Genomic DNA, 16,732 nt, shown 5'->3' on the forward strand with positions numbered 1-16,732 from the left:
CTGGAATCAGGCTCTCTGCCCTACATCATGCTGCTATTATATTTTATAGTAAAAACCTTGTGACAGATTCCTTTTAACATGACAATCCTTTTTTTCTGAACTAGATAAGTCAGTGTAGAAAAGGTCACATTACATAACAATCAGTCTTGTTATTGGATGTTTTAATATGCCATTGTAAAAAGCTATCTGGATCCTGTGATATGCATTTCTATAAATTCTGTAGGGCAAGCATTAATAAGTGATTTGTACAAAAATAAGTCTGCATTTCCTTTTTGTAGGGCTGAGGTGTGCTTTATCTTAAAATAATAAAATCATCCTTAGTGGAATTCATATGTCTGTGAAAACAGCGTCAGAGCTCGGCCATTACTTCTCTCCTGCCGTTCCAGTGTTGCCTCTGTTAATATGCCCTAAAAGAAAATGCTATATGAAAAATATCCTTTAAACCATGCTGTGAAAGAACAAGTTAAAGTGGTATTCCCATATTCAAGATCCTATCCCAATATGTAGTAGGTCTAATAATAATAATATTAGAAATTTCCAATTAGAAATGTAGTATAGTTCTTCTGAGTCGCTATGTCACTTACCCCATGTGCAGGGCATTGCAGTAGCTTAGGTATCCATGCTTACGATCAGTAACAGCTAACTACAATATTTTTCGGACCATAAAACGCACACCGAACCATAAGACGCACCTAGGTTTTAGGAGGAAAATAGAAAAAAAAAATGTAAGCAAAAAATGTGGTCATGATGCACTGTCATGGGGGAGGGGGGGGGTCTGCTCCTGACACTGTTATAGGGGTAATGTCCCCCAATTCTGTACTAATATCCCCCATCCTGGTATATATGCCCCCTACCCCTCCTGTGATACGTGGCCCCCATCACCATCCTGGTATGCATGGCATTCAATCCCCATCCTGGTATGCATGGCACCCCACTCCCCATCCTGGTATGCATGGCACCCCACTCCCCATCCTGGTATGCATGGCACCCCACTCCCCATCCTGGTATGCATGGCACCCCACTCCCCATCCTGGTATGCATGGCACCCCTCATCCCTATCCTGTTATGCATGGCACCCCTCATCCCCATCCTGTTATGCATGGCACCCCTCATCCCCATCCTGGTATGCATGGCACCCCTCATCCCCATCCTGGTATGCATGAGACCGCTCATCCCCATCCTGGAATGCATGGCTCCCCCATCCTGGTATGCATGGCACCCCCATCCCCATCATGCTGCACACAAAAAGATAAAGGATTCTACTCGCCTTCCTTCCCTCTGCTCCAGCGCTGCGTCCTGTTCTTCTTCCAGCAGCTGATCTCACTGTGAGCAGTGCATGACATCACTGCCATGCGCCCTCACACGCCGGGATGAGCTGCCGGAATAGTCACTGCTCTCCACGCCGGGACTATTGGCGTGGGGAGTAGTGACTATTTGTTCTCCTTAATAGCATGCACAGTGTCAGCTAGAGCCGCGGCTTCCTGCAACGGCTCAGTGATCACGTGTGCCCGCTATTAAAGAGCTTGAATATTCACTACTCCCCACGCCCATGGGAGCAGGGAGTAGTAAATATTCATGCTCTTTAATAGTGGTCGCATGTGATAGCCGAGCCCACACTCGGCTGACACTGTGCATGCTATTAAGGAGAATGAATATTCTCATGGGCGTGGGGAGCAGTGAATATTCATTTTCTTTAGCAGCGGGCACAGTGTTGGCTGCAGCAGGTGGCTCCTGTCTCCTGTGCCCCACTCCTCCGCTGATGCCTCTGCCCCCCCATCCACAGCCATAGCAACACCATTCGGACTATACACATTCAGACTAGAAGACACCCCCCCCACACACTTTCCTCCAAAATTTTGGAAGAAAAAAAGTGCGTCTTATAGTCCGAAAAATGTGGTAACTAACCGTCACTATATGAGCGGTCATTACCATGGATATCTAAGCTACTGCAATGCCCTGCACATGTGGTAAGTGACAGGAGAACTATACTTCATTTCTAATTGGAGGTATATGCTAATATTATTACACCTACTACAGATTGGGATAGGATCTTGGAGATGGGAATACCTTTTTAAATCACAAAATCAAGCATTTTTGTTAAGACAGCTAAAATTGTAGAAAAAAAGAAGGTAGGAAACATGTCTAAGATTACATCCTAAAAAGGTTAAGTTAGTACTTATTTCAGAATATAATTTGGCTAAACACCAGATATTTTTTTATTATGTCTGCATGACATTTTCCTGTAACTGTGCCACAGATCTTTATATAATTCTATAGTCCTATCACCATCACATTATTATTTATTATGAAGTGTTCTTCCCCAGTAATTGATAATTGTGAGGCCACTGGTCATTCTCCATGCCAGTTTGCCATATCTCTACTACAGTGGTATCTCGGCAGGCTTGTGTTTGCTAAATGAGTTCTTTTTGTTGCGGTGAGCACTTTGAAGAGACAGTCAAGAGCAATGTACGACGACTTAAGACTGTGGGAGAGGCTTTACATTGCTGCAGTGTTGCTAAGGCTCCTGGAACTCTGTGCTAAAAACAGAAGCCAATGGCTGAACACTGGGTAGTGTTTTGTGGCCAGTAGAGTGCTGTGTGTCGTGAGTACACCACTGAGACCGCAAGAACTCGGCAATCCTCAATACTCATTTGTTTTTTTTTAAGTTTCCTGTTCATTATCTAAAACCCAAATTGATGCATGCAAAACCACTTCTCAAGGCTATTGACTTAGTTTGAAACAGGAAAAAAGTGATAACTTTGTTTTGGGAGATAAAAAAGACAGAATTGCCTAATAGATTACCTAAAAGCTGCCTCCGTTAAGACGTAGTAGACATCCAATGTCCGAAACTCCAAAATTACCGAATGTCCGCGGCATCTTCAGTGTTAGTTTGCATTTTAACCCGTCGTAGTCCAGTATCTTGATTTTTAAACATCAGTATTGTTTGCCTGCTATTTCAATGTTCACGTTCTCTACTGCAATTTTAATAAATGATATTGCTCATTATGTAAAAACAAACAAATATGTGGCGTTAGTGCACACTTACTCTAAAGCCGGGGTCACACTTGCGTAGCTTCCCTCATGCAAGACAATCGGGACAATTATGCAATTGTCACTCTTATCAAACTGTCATAGTGTGAGCTAAGTGTCGCCTTAGTGTGATCCGATTCTCTCCATGAGATAATCACAGCACAGGTGTGGAGAAGAGGGAGAACTTAATTTCTCCATCTTCTCTATTGTCTTTGTGCACGGTAATCGGACTGTGCTCAGATAACATCCGAGTGCAGTCCGATTTATCACACTCACCCTTAGACTTGTATGAGTGCACGTGTTCTGATCATCGGATGCACTCTCAGCATGCTGTGATTGTTTTCACACGGCGAATCGGCATGAGAAAATAATTGCAGATCTGCACTGCTCCATAGAATAACATTGGGCCGAGTGCTATCCGATGAAACCTCACATAGCACTCGGCCGTGTTAATGAGGCTGACTGCGCCCTAATAGGTGCATCCTAGCGGCTGGGTTCAGATTAGCGTCTAAGCTTCTGCTTAGGAAAGAAAAATAGTAATTTGGACAGATTTTATTGTTCTGTTATGGGACCTGTTGGGTTTCCTCCTTTTGGTAAATCTAAATACATATATTTGTTCACTTTTGATCAGTTAAGGTAGAAAAAAAAAACACGTTTTTTTTTTTTAAAAGACAGCCTAACAAGATCTTTGTTATGGAATCCGTAACAACACATTGTGATCGGTTGTGAGGGCTGCCAATGGGGTGTCAAAATTCAGGCCCTTTTATCTAAGCTCTTGTGTACAATTGTTTGTATTGACTGTGGTGTCTAATGGGTTAACCCACATTGTTATGTGATGTCAACTCAACTGATTCCCACTACTGACGGTGCTGACAGTTGTTTTTAATCATAGAAAGAAACCCCATACATCCTACACTTGCATACAGTCATTGCTGAAAGTGTTGGCACCCTTGAAATTATTCCAGAACATGAAGTATTTCTCCCAGAAAATAATTGCAATTACACATTTTTTGTTATACACATGTTTACTAGAGATGAGCGTTGTTCTACTCGAACTGTTCGCCAATCTCAAATTCGAGCTGTTTTGGGCGGTGTTCGAGCCGGTCGGCGAACACGAACAATTTGAGAAAAATTCGGCTGTTCGAGGTTATGTTCGATAACTGTTCGTGCACCAAAATCATAACTGGATTTTTTTCTCAGTAATGATGAAAATTAATGTTAATACGCAGTTTGAGTGTACAGCGGGGCGGGGGGAGGGGCAGGGGATGGATCTCTGCAGGAACAATGAAGATCTCCATTTTTTTTTCTCTTTCCCGCATTTACAGTGGGGAGGTGCAATCTGTCAGCCTATCAGCAGCGCACACACGGAGCGAAGTGCTTTTTTTCACACAAGCAAGGGCATGTGTCATTGGCAGTGTATGTCACATGTCCTTGCCCTATAAGACCAAGCCATTTTCCCCGTCGCCACCATTTTCTCACTGCTGCAGCTGCGTGTTAGACGGCACCGCTGTTGCTGTGTGCGCTATACCTTGTTAATTTCAAGCCAATTTTCGCACAAATCTACAGATAGCTTGGGAGTAGGGAAGAGTTGTGATTGCAGTCCTTTTAAGGACTAGGTTACAGCATTTCCTACGACTTTTATCAGGCAGGTCTGTGCTCTTAAATAGATAGGTTGTGGGAGTAAAGACTAATTGTAATTGGAGTCCTTTTCAGGACTAGGTTACATGAGTTCCTATCAGTTTTTGCCAGGCAGGTCTGTGCCAGTGCTGTGCAAGTTTTTTTCACAGCATTTGGCTGAATCTAGCAAAGCTAATCCTTTTTGGCCTATTGCAGAGTGTGTTAGTCAGTGGAGTAGCCTATCTGTGTTGCAAGATATACCACCTGTGTATAGAATACCAATTTTTTTACTGCACCTAGTGAAGTAAAATCTTTTGGGCATAGCATCATTCTATTAGTCCATCTATACTGACCTCCATCAGGTTGCAAATTGAATATAATTTTTTTCTGCATCTAGCTCTGAAAAAATATTTGGCCTTCTAGCAGTGTGTGGGACTCATTGTATTAGACCATCTATACCAAGCTCCACCAGCTTTTAAATTAATAATAATTTTTAGCTGCATCTAGCCCTGAAAATAATTTTTCTTCCCAATAGTGGTAGCAATAGAAATATGGGGCGCGCGCCTGGCTTACAAAAATATACGCTTCATAACAAAAAACACCAGCCTAGCGCATTGCATTACTAAGATGGCATCATCGTCTCCCCCAGTGCTAGGCCTACTACCCAGGCTAGCATTCCTGTGCCTAAAACACAATGTATGGGTCCGCGCTAGCCACTATGCTGAGGGGTATAAAGCTGCTGCTAACGCTTTATAACAATTCAATTGGCAGATTTTCACAGAGCTCTTCCACAACGCACACCCATCGGGCAACAGTTGCCCACCTTCCCTATGGGATCTAGTGGCGAATAGTTGATGCCATTAATCAGAGCGTCAGTTGCCCCGTCGACGTGGCAAGCATACGGTAAGGCATGGGAAGAGTGGACACGACTAGTAGCAGGCAGACGGGTTGACCAATATGAACAAGCCAGATCACAAGTCACCATAGAATTTCTCCACCAGCTAATTATGAGGGGCATATCAGGGGCGTCAGCGCAGCGGTGTCTGACCGGAGTAGCAATTCACTTCCAACTACTGAATTGGGGAGATGTGACAAAGGTTCATCATCAGACAATCCATAAAAGGGTGGAAAAGGGGTCAGCCAAGTCAGGAGTGTAGACGTCCCGTCCCGTGTCACTAAAACTGATTTCTCACATCATATCCCTAACACCATTAACATGACACTCACAATTTGAAGCAACACTACTGTCTACTGCATTTGTGATCGCCTTCTTCGGGGCGCTATGCATAAGCGAATTAGTCCCTCAATCCAAAATTACCACCAGTGGAGGCTTATTACACCAGGACGTAGTCATAGCCAATAATGCAATACGTCTACGCATACACAAATCGAAAACGGTTCCAGCGGGCAGGGGCACTTGGGTACTTCTACAACCCACAAACGGTACACTGAGTTGGGTAACAATAGTAAAAACATATCTAACCATCAGATCACAAAGTAATTTCTTCCTATCACACATTGATGGAATGCCATTATCAAGATACCAGTTCCAAGCTATATTTAATAAATGCATAACATCGGCAGGGAACCACCCCAAAGATTACGGGACACACTCATTCCGCATAGGCGCGGCCACGGAAGCAGCAAGAGCAGGACTGTCAGAAACGGAAGTTCAGAGGATAGGGAGATGGCGATCTACGTGTTTGGCAAGATACATAAGACCGGACTTGTTATCCTAACAAGGTTTGTTTCTTTTACAGGTGACGCTAAGCCAACAGTGTGGGTGATAGGCCACTCGTATATGTATTGGGCAGAAAAAAGGGCGAAAGTCTGCCCAGGCGGGAGGAAATTAGAGTTTCATAACACATATTTCAACTAGAGAGGTATTAGAGGCCTTCTATGGCCACAGGTACTAATGGAGGTAATCAAGGTAGGGAGAGAGGCAAGATGTCCGGTCATCTTAGTTATACAGGCCGGGGGAAACAACCTAGGTCAGCATAACTAATGGCAATAATGAAACTAGACACTGAGCGCTTCAGAGAATTTTTCACAAAACTAGCGATAGTATGGTCAGAGATTGTGCCGATAGCGGTATGGCAAGGTGCGCGAGACATCACGGCCATCGAACGGACAAGGCGGGTAATAAATATTCGGATGGCAAAATTTAGAAGAGACAGAGGCGGTGTAGTGGTACGACACCGACAACTGGAAGGAGATAAAGCAGGCCTCATACGGCCCGACGTTGTTCACTTAATGAATATTGAACTGGACATATTCCTGTCAGGACTCCAGGACGGAGTGGAACAAGCGTTAAGAGTGATGGGTGGGGGTCAGAGTCCTGCATACGAGTACGCAGGATCCTCCGTGGCCTGGAAATAGAAAGGACATGTTGGAGAGTTACACTTGTTGGCCAACTTGCCGGAGTGGAGACCCAGGGCATGCTGCAACAAGCTGAATTATTTTAGAAATAAAATGCCTTTCTAATGGAATGAGTATAAAGAGTTAATAAAGCTGTGACCGATCCTCACCCATCCAGTTGTAAGAGTTACATTATTGTATTGTCAAGGAAAGGGGGGCGGTAGGGGGGCTGAGCGTCTGGGTTTGGTTGGGGGTCCCCACAGTCTGTCTAGGCTAGATGCATTTAAAAATTCTTATTAGATACACAGGCGGTGCAGCTTGCTTCGCAGCTGGGCTACTACGCCCAAAGTATTGCCTAGGCTAGATGCAGTTAAAAATTCTACGCTGACTAGCAGACACTGAAGATTTGGAGCAGACCTCTGAGCTCTTCAGACTCAACCATCTGTGTTACCCCAAGCCATAGTGTATCTAGTTTCTTACAGTTAAAAAGGGGGGGGGGCGACCCAACCCACCTGGAATTGATGATGCCAACGTCACGTAAGACACAGCAAGGGGACTCCAAAAAGAGTCTCCATTTTTTCCCAAAATTGTGGCACAGACACCACTTAACCCTAGAACGCATACCTGGGGCCTCGCAGGCCCGCCCTGTTAATTGTTTTCTATTTTCTGCAAGATTACTTTAGTTAGAATTTTGAAACTCTAGGTATTCTTCATGTATATAGTTGTTTGTCATTTGAGTTTGAGTTATTCCATGTTATTTGCACACGAGCCTAAAAGGCCCCAGGTATATGAAAGTGTAGATTTTTATGGTCATGCGTTCTAGGGTTAAGTGGCATCAATTGCCCCACAGTTGCTTAAAACGGTTGGTGAGGTGATTTTACCAAATCCTCAAGGTTTTAGTCTCCCAAGGATAACACAGGGGTAGAAAAGTCCTTGCGAATCCATGATTTGTTCATCTTTATGAACGTGAGTCTGTCTACATTCTCAGTGGACAGACGCGTGCGCTTATCTGTCAGCACACCACCAGCAGCGCTGAACACACGTTCAGACAGAACGCTGGCTGCGGGGCATGACAAGATCTCCAAGGCGTGAGTGGTGAGCTCCGGCCATTTTTCCAGATTGGAATACCAAAATGAGCAAGGGTCCAGTGACACAGTCATGGCTTCGATGTTCACTTGGAGATACTCCTGCACCATCCTCTCTAGGCGTTGACTATGTGTCAGACTTCTTGTCTCCTGTGGCCTTGCAAAGGATGGTCTAAAAAAGTGGTGAAACGATTCCACAAAATTGCGGTTACCAGCAGATACTGTGTTACTGTTACGGTTTGAGTGATGAAGACTCGACAGTCCCACGGTTGGCAAGTTAGAACTGTGAGATTCACTACGTGCACCACTGGTGTTTTGTGGAAAAGCACATGTAAGATTCTGCAACAGCATCTGCAGATACTCCTGCATGCGTCAATCCCTTTTTATGGCAGGAATTATTTCGGCAAATTTACTTTTGTACCGGGGATCTAAGAGTGTGGCAACCCAGTAGTCGGGATTACTTCGAATTCTGACAATCTGAGGGTCATGTTGCAGGTAGTGCAGCAAGAAGGCACTCATGAGTCTTGCGCATCCAGGAGGACCAAGTCCTTGTTGTGTTGGTAGCGAGGTAAGAATCATGCTTCCTTCCTCTGCCCTCTCCCCTCAACCTCGCACAACAGAAATGTGATCAAGGTCTCCCTCATCTGATGAGTCTTCCATGCCCATCGCCAGTTCGTCCTCCACTTCCTCCTCGGCTCCTGCACCTTCCTCAACAGTTTGGCTTCTACCATGCGCCCTGGTTAATCCCTCTCCCCCACCCTCCCATGCCTGCCGCCTTGGTGCTGCCAACCGTCTGGACCTTGGAGATGTTATCCCTTCCGCATACGACTCCTCCTCTACTTCCTCCACCTCCTCTTGTCCCACCACCTGACTCTGAATTCTGTTTAGTGTGTGCTCCAGCATGTAAATCACCGGAATAGTCATGCTGATAATGGCATCGTCGTCAGCACTAAACATCTTCGTCGCCATTTCAAAACTGTGCAGAAGGGTGTGTGGCGCCCCTGAGGGTTCAGTCGCCACAGAGTTACTGCATCTCACCCAGAGGTGTGGTATCTCACCCTCAGGTAAGGAAGGCATATGGCTCGGGACCCTAACACCTGCATCCAACACATACCCGCAGTGGGGGTAGGGCAAGATTGCTCCTAAGGGAGAGCACAGTCCCAGGTCCCTAGCTGGTGGAAGGGTCCTATGTAGTGGGTGCTTAGGGGAGCAGCTTAGCGGAGCACATGACAGGGAGAGTATAAATAGGAAGCTATCTCAGAAAGAGCAAGCCAGTCAGAGGAGGAAAAGTGACAGGAGCAGAGGCTCGGCATGAGCTCTGCTCCAGAGGCGGGCCTAGCCTGGGAGGCCCAGGACTGAAGGAGAGAAGAGAGGAGTGGGAGCAGGAAGGCTCCAGGAACCGAAGGGACCCTAGGGCTATGGGCCGTGCAGAAGGCCACCCGTACTCCTGCTGCTACCAGGAGGTAGAGGGGTCAGACCAGATAAGGGGAACCGGTCCCTCAACTAGCGGAGAAACAGCAAGGCTCAACTAGAAACCGGAGGCTGCAGCATTTCATGTACTGCAGGTAAAAGTCCACACCAGTCTCACTAAGAAGGTAGCCACATAGGACCCAGGGGACGGAACACAAGTCGCCCGCCAAGGCCCGAGGATACCGGATAGAAGTGTCACTGGGTGTGAGGTGCAGGTAGAAGGCCAGAGAAAGGACACACAGAAGGGGGTCCTGCTAAGTACTCCGGAGCTATCTGGGGGTGGACTGAGCCCCTCACTGAGTACGCACAGCACGACGGGTGAGATTGCTCTGGTACCTGTAATCTGGACTGCAACAACTGTGAGTAAAGATCTTGGGACTGCATCACACGGACTCTGTGTTCATTACTGACTCCCTGCACTACAACCACCATCATCCACCCACACTGCCCTCAAGCTACACTCTTCCTGTGGTGAGTAATAATACCATTGCTGCAAAACCACCAGCTTCAGAGGACTGTTCCGCAGCGGCGGCCCCTTTTGCCCCACTCCAGAGGTGGCGTAGTCGGACATTATAAAACCCATATATACAAATTACCCTTGGATTGACCGCCCTGGATCACGGACCGGGTCACCGCCACAGTGACTACAACCCCCAGCGTCTACCGGCCCGGCTCAGGGTACCCCACGGCCCAGGGGGCGCGTCAACTTCATAGGTCCCTGATCTGAGACCACTCCTGCAGCGTGATTTGCCCCACCTCTGGATCTCGTTGGCCCAGGCTATACGTCAGAACGTATTGCACCAGGGCTTGTCGGTGCTGCCACAGTCGCTGCAACATGGTCAGAGTTGAATTCCACCGTGTCGGCACATCGCATTTCAGCCGGTGAACTGGCAGGCCCAACGACTTCTGTAGAGATGTAAGTCATTGAGCTGCGGGATGCGAACGACGGAAGTGAGCACACAGCGATCGTGCCCCCTGCAGAAGGCCATCTAGTCCGGGATAGTGGGCTAACAATTTATGGACAACCAGGTTCAACACGTGAGCCATACAAGGCACGTGTGTGACATTGCCCCGGCGATGCAGCATTGTCGCACACGGCCTTCCCTGGTTGCAGGTCCAGTGGAGACAACCATTCATGAAACTGGGTCTCCAGAGCTGACCACAACTCCTCAGCTGTGTGACTCACATTTCCCAGACATTTCAAAGTAAACACTGATGCCTTGAGCCCTGCTGCCAGCATAGTAAGGAGGTGTGCAGGATTCCTTCTGCGCAGTTAGAATGCAGGTGGCATTACCAGACAGGCTTTGGGTGCAGGTGGAGGACCGAGAGGAGGTTGAGGAGGCAGAAGCAGTGGAGGAACTTCGAGATAAAGAGGATTGACGCACAACTCGTGGGGACGGTAAGACTTGGACAGCAGCCCCTTGTCCTGCTGTCACCATAGTTACCCAGTGCCCAGTCAGCGACATGTAACGCCCCTGTCCATGCCTACTCGTCCAAGTGTCTGTGGTGAAATGCACCCTGTCACACACAGAGTTTCTCAAAGAAGCGGTGATGTTGTGTGCGACATGCTGGTGGAGCGCAGGCACACCTTTCTTTGAGAAGTAGTGCCGACTGAGCATCTGGTACTGGGGCACTGAGACGGACATAAGGTCTCGAAAATCCACTGTGTCCTCCAGGCGGAAAGGCAGCATTTCTGTAGCCAAGAGCTTGCATATGGTGAAATTCAACCTCTTAGCTTTCTCATGGCTAGGAGGAAATGGTCTTTTACTTTTCCGCATCTGAGGGACCGAGGGCTGGCTGTTGTGCTTAGACGGGGTTGAGTAGGATGTCCCCGGCAAACTGCCGGTCTGTGAGGAAGATGCAGGCGGACATGTTAGATTGCCTTGATCCAAAGCTGGTGCTCTCGATGTCAGAGAGCGCTCAACACCAGCAGGTGTTTCCACTTCCCAATGAACTGATGACCTGCCAATCACACTGGCTGTTGCAGGTAAAGAGGTGGCAGGTCTGCGTCCAAAAACATGTGTGACTGCTGTCCCCCCAGTCACAGAGGATGAAGAGGCCGCGGATGCACAAGATGGGGCAGACGGTGGTTGGCCCAGCCTGCTAGGCCGCATTGTAGCACAGTGAGCTTCCCACTGCAACTTATGCTTCATATCCATGTGCCGGTTCATGCATGAAGTACTCAAACTATGGATTTTTTGGCCTCTACTTATGTTTTGGTTACAAATATTACAGATAACACGAGTTGGGTCATCCTTATCATTCTGAATAAATGCCCAGGCTATGCAAGGCTTAGAGCCCATGCGACCTGAAGAGCCACTACGACTTGTGGTCAGAGGCAGAGTTGTGGTTGAGGATGCAGTTGTTGACGTGCTTCCAGTACTCCATCTGTGTCCAGGAAGGCGCAACCTAACCTCGTCGTCAATAGCATCTGTGACGCCGCGCTGTGCTTGGTATCACATATCCTAGAAGAGTGTATTGATGGAATCCTCCACAAGAGGCCCCCATAAACATTCACACATCTCCACCTTCCACCTCAGACCAGCAGAGGGAGCCCGTTAGGGATATAAATAGGGAAGGTGGAGCTAGGCAGTTCAGTTCCTCTGAAGAGTTCCTGCAGTAGAGAAGCCTAAGAGAGGTCAGTCTGCAGTGGAGCTCAGTCTAGTCTAGAGAACTCAGTTAATAGTTCAGCAGTGGAGCACGAGGCTCCTGCTAACTAGATTCAGTAAGGCATAACCGGAATCCCTGGAGAACTACAAGTCCCAGGATGGCTAAGGTGCTGATACGTAACAGAGCCAGGAGACGCTTAGGCCCCGCATAGTGGGAGCGTGAACTCCAAGAGAAGGCCCTACCACAAGGTCAGCCAGCGCAGGACAGAGACAAAGTTAGGCCTAGCTCCAGGCAGGTCAGAAACTTACTACGCAGAGGCAAGAAACAGGAGGCCCTACACCCGCTCATTGGGGAGGATCCTGATATTCACCCTTCACCCTACAGTGCTCCGGGATGTGCCTGAATTTCCTCCAGTAAAAGGTACTGAAGTGACTACCGTGTCCGTTCCCGTTTTTGCTCTGACCCAGCTGGGTCTCGCCTGTCCTGCATTCCCCCTGCATACGCTGCCCTGAGACCTAGCTCCACCTGTGGGGAGCTATACCATCGAGCAGCCTTATCACGGGTCTCAGTGGACTGCTGCAGCGCTGGTGCTTCTCACCAGATACCACAGGTGGCGTCACAAACTCTTATAAAATTAACAATTATCCACTCTTTTAAAGAGTGACCCCAGGGTACGGGCCAGGGAGCCGACCACCGCGACATCCCCAAGGCCTGGCAAAGGCCCGGGTACCGAGTCATCCCCATCCCCTGGGCTAGTCACATCCTCCTCCACCTCCTCCGTTGACCTCATCGACTGGCTGACTGTGGGTTGACAGTAAGTGGGATCTCCAACCTCGTCATCATCACCCTGTGTGTTATCACACCCGTCGTCCTCAAAGCCAACCTCTTCCTGCCCTGACCGAAAAGTCAAGTTGTCGCTCCAATCAGGTATTTGAGTCTCATCATCGTCTTCATCATTGTCTCCACCAACAGGAGTGACAGTTTGGGAACGAGGGTCTACATTATGCTCAGAACCTTCTTCATCTGGTCCTGGATCCGACTTATAAAGATTCTGGGCATCAGTGCAGATCATTTCCTCGTCTGGATTAACAGAAGCTCTGGAGCAGACTTACGTTTCCCAGGCTATAGTATGAGTAAACAGCTCTGCAGACTCAACCATCTGTGTTACCCCATACTCAGACGGGCAGCTGGAGACTTGGGAGCTGTGAGGAAGCAAGTGCGATTGGGGTGACACCTCTGAGGACTGGAATATTTGTGATGCTGAAATTGAGGTGGAGGAGAGCCCACTTGAAGGAGCACTTGATATCCGCTGAAGCACCTGCTGTTTTTGTGCCTTATCTGGAATTTGTAGCGATGGGCGTGTCCGTAAGAAAGGGATCGTATCACATTGTCCACGAAAAGAAGTCGACATCTTAGCTTGGCTGGAAGATGGTCTTTCTTCTGCAGATGTTACCCCCCCACCCCCACTGCGGGGGGGGGCTCGACCCACCAGCGGACAGGCACCAGTATTGGGAGAGGGGGGCTGGCCGTCAGGGTCCACCGCGGCTCTGGCACAAACCCGGCGACACGGAGGTGGCACGGGCAGGAACGAACTGGCCGTGTCGGCTTCTCACTTTTTGGATTTAGAAGGGCATGACATGCCTATATCTGTGTCTCCCCCTCCTTTTACTCCTCCACCTCTTTTCTTTTCGCATGACTATATGTACTTGTCACTTTTCCATGTGTTAGTTATGTCTTCTGAGCAGTTTGTCAGCTTTTGGACACATTTGAAGGTGTTTTCTATGTGTTTCTATGTGTTTTTGTTTGCCTGCCATTGGTTTTAACGGTGTTCGAAGGTGTTCGACGAACAGTTCGGCGAACACACGGGTGTTCGACGAACCGAACCGAACTCGAACACTACGGGGGTGGCTCAACACTAATGTTTACTTCCTTCGTGTGTATTGAAACCACACAAAAAGAACATAAAAAAGGCAAATTGGACATAATTTCACAGAAAACCCCAAAAATGGGCCAGACATAATTGTTGGCACTCTCAACTTAATATTTGGTTGCACACTCTTTGGAATAAATAACTCTCCACAAGGAGAAACGTTACCCCTTAGACCTCAGTCCAGAGCCTCTCATCTAGCCAAATCAGTTCTCATACTTTGCACTGACGAGGACGAACAGCCCGAAACACCGTGTCTGCAAATTGAGATTCTGATTTGGCTTTTATCCTAAGTCATATTGCACGACTCATTAAAGAGTCGATTATGACTTGTAGAATTGCTGCTTCCAATAGGTGGCACTATAGAGTACAAGTCCTCTTTTTCCTCTGAAGAGGCAATTTGCAGAATAAATAACTGCAATCAATCGCTTCCTATAACCATCAACAAGCTTCTCACACCTCTCAACTGGAATTTTGGACCACTCTTTTTTTGCAAACTGCTCCTGGCCTCTCATATTTGAAGGGTGCCTTCTCCCAGCAGGAATTTTAAGATCTCTACACAGGTGTTCAATGGGATTTAGATCTGGACTTGTTGCTGGTCACTTCAGAACTCTCCAGCTGTTTGTTTCCATCCATTTTTGGGTGCTTCTTGAAGTATGTTTTGGGTCATTGTCCTGCTGGAAGACCCATGACCTGGGACGCAAACCCGGCTTTCTGACACTGTGCACTAATCTTCAGATTTCACAATGCCTTGCACACAGTCTAGACCCCCCAAAAGGTGGCAAAACAACCCCAAAACATCTTTGAACCTCCACCATATTTGACTGTAGGTACTGTGTTTCTTTTCTTTGTAGGCCTCACTCCTCAAGACGCTTTCCCATAAGGATTTTGGCTTACTCACGTACATTTTGGCAAACTGCAGTCTAGCTTTTTTATGTCTCTGTGTCAGCAGTGGTGTCCTCCTGAGTCTCTTTCCATAGCGTTTCATTTCATGCAAATATCGATGGACAGTTTGCGCTAACACTGATGCACCCTGAGCCTGCAGAACAGCTTGAATTTCTTTGGAACTTGATTGGGGCTGCTTATCCACCATCGGAACTATCCTGCATTGCAATCTTTCATCAATTTTTCTGTGCTGTCCACCTCCAGATAGATTAGCTACAGTGCCATGGGTTGTAAACTTCTTGCACACTGTGGACAAAAGAACATCAATATCTCTGGAGATAGACTTTTAACCTTGAGATTGTTGATATTGTTCAACAATTTTGGTTCTCAAGTCCTCAATCAGTTCTTTTCTCCTCTTTCTGTTCTCCATAGTTACTGTGGCACACCCATGCACACAATGCAAAGATTGAGTCAACTTCTCCCCTTTTTATCTGGTTTCAGGTGTGATTTTCATATTGTCCACACCTGTTACTTGCTACAGGTGAGTTTGAATGAGCATCACAAGCTTGAAACAAAATTGATTACCCACAAATTTGGAAAGGGACCAAAAATTTTGTCCTGCCCATTTTGGGGGTTTTGTGTGAAATTATGTCCAATTTGCCTTTTTTCCCTCAGTTTTTTTGTTTTGTTCCAATACACACAAAAGAAATAAACAGGTGTATAACAAAACGTGTAATTGCAATAATTTCTGGGAGAAATACTTCATTTTCTGAAACAATTTCAAGGGTACCAACACCTTTGGCCATGACTGTGTAGAGAGTACAACCCCAAAAAAGCTTGCAGTATCAGTGAAAAGTACATGTATGGAAGGGTGCAGAAAGTATTTACTACCTACGCTATAAATTTCCTGGTGCTGAAAGGTGTTAATAAAGACTGCAGTAATTCATGAAGTCTTAGACTATATACACACAACATCTTTTAAACTCAAGTGAATCCCTAAGTTTTTCAAGTATAAACAGTTTAGGAAACTGTCTTTTTTTTTCCTGAAGCATCTTTTGTATTGTTTTATTGGTCATTTCCTGATCGTTTTTCTGACAGTTTTGGATGCTGGTGGCTCTCTTAATTTTTTTTTTTTTTAGGGTTTATCCATGGCCTTTGTGACAATTTTTTTACTGTAATTATCAAGTTGTTTTTTTCCACTTCATTGAATAATAAAGAAACCGATTAATATTTTTTTTACGCAAAAATGAAGGCAAAACTCTCCAAAAGACATACGGCGTCTTTTGAGCTGTCCCATTGATTTCTATGGTCTTCTGAACAGAAACCCCCAGAAAAATGGTCATTGATAGGTTTTTCAGACAGTTTCCATTGCAAATTTTTCCTGACAAAGATATCATGTGCACCTACCCTTAGGTAAAATCTGTATTTCTGGTTGAAAATCAAATGATTTTCCATACGCATGTCTGATCCCAGTCTAACATTCAGATAGCAGAAGGTGATAAGAAGTGGATGCCGCCGATTCCTCTTCACTGTCTCAGGACAGTATATTCCATCCACCAGAGTCATGGCAGCTGCTCATTTTGCTATTCCCAATGTCTACCCTGTGGGTAGTGGAATTGCAATGGTGCAGGCGTCTTGGTAGTATGAAAAACCATAGGTAACCATGGATATGAGGGGAAAACTAAGTTTTTGTAAAGTAGACTAGAGGAGCTTAATATTTGATGTCGGCCCTTCACACTTTTTTTTATAG

General features: G+C 46.6%; 1 protein-coding gene across 10 annotated transcripts in view; it reads left to right on the top strand.

Annotated features, from left to right (window-relative positions):
- The window catches only part of ARMC2 (armadillo repeat containing 2), a 191,335-nt gene that overhangs the window by 103,090 nt on the left and 71,513 nt on the right, over positions 1–16,732 (top strand). The gene's annotated exons all lie outside the window — the stretch shown is intronic.

This window comes from Phyllobates terribilis, unplaced genomic scaffold (genome assembly GCF_046119375.1).
Source record: "Phyllobates terribilis strain yellow unplaced genomic scaffold, ASM4611937v1 Scaffold_3__8_contigs__length_932513732, whole genome shotgun sequence".
Taxonomy (NCBI): Eukaryota; Metazoa; Chordata; class Amphibia; order Anura; family Dendrobatidae; genus Phyllobates; species Phyllobates terribilis.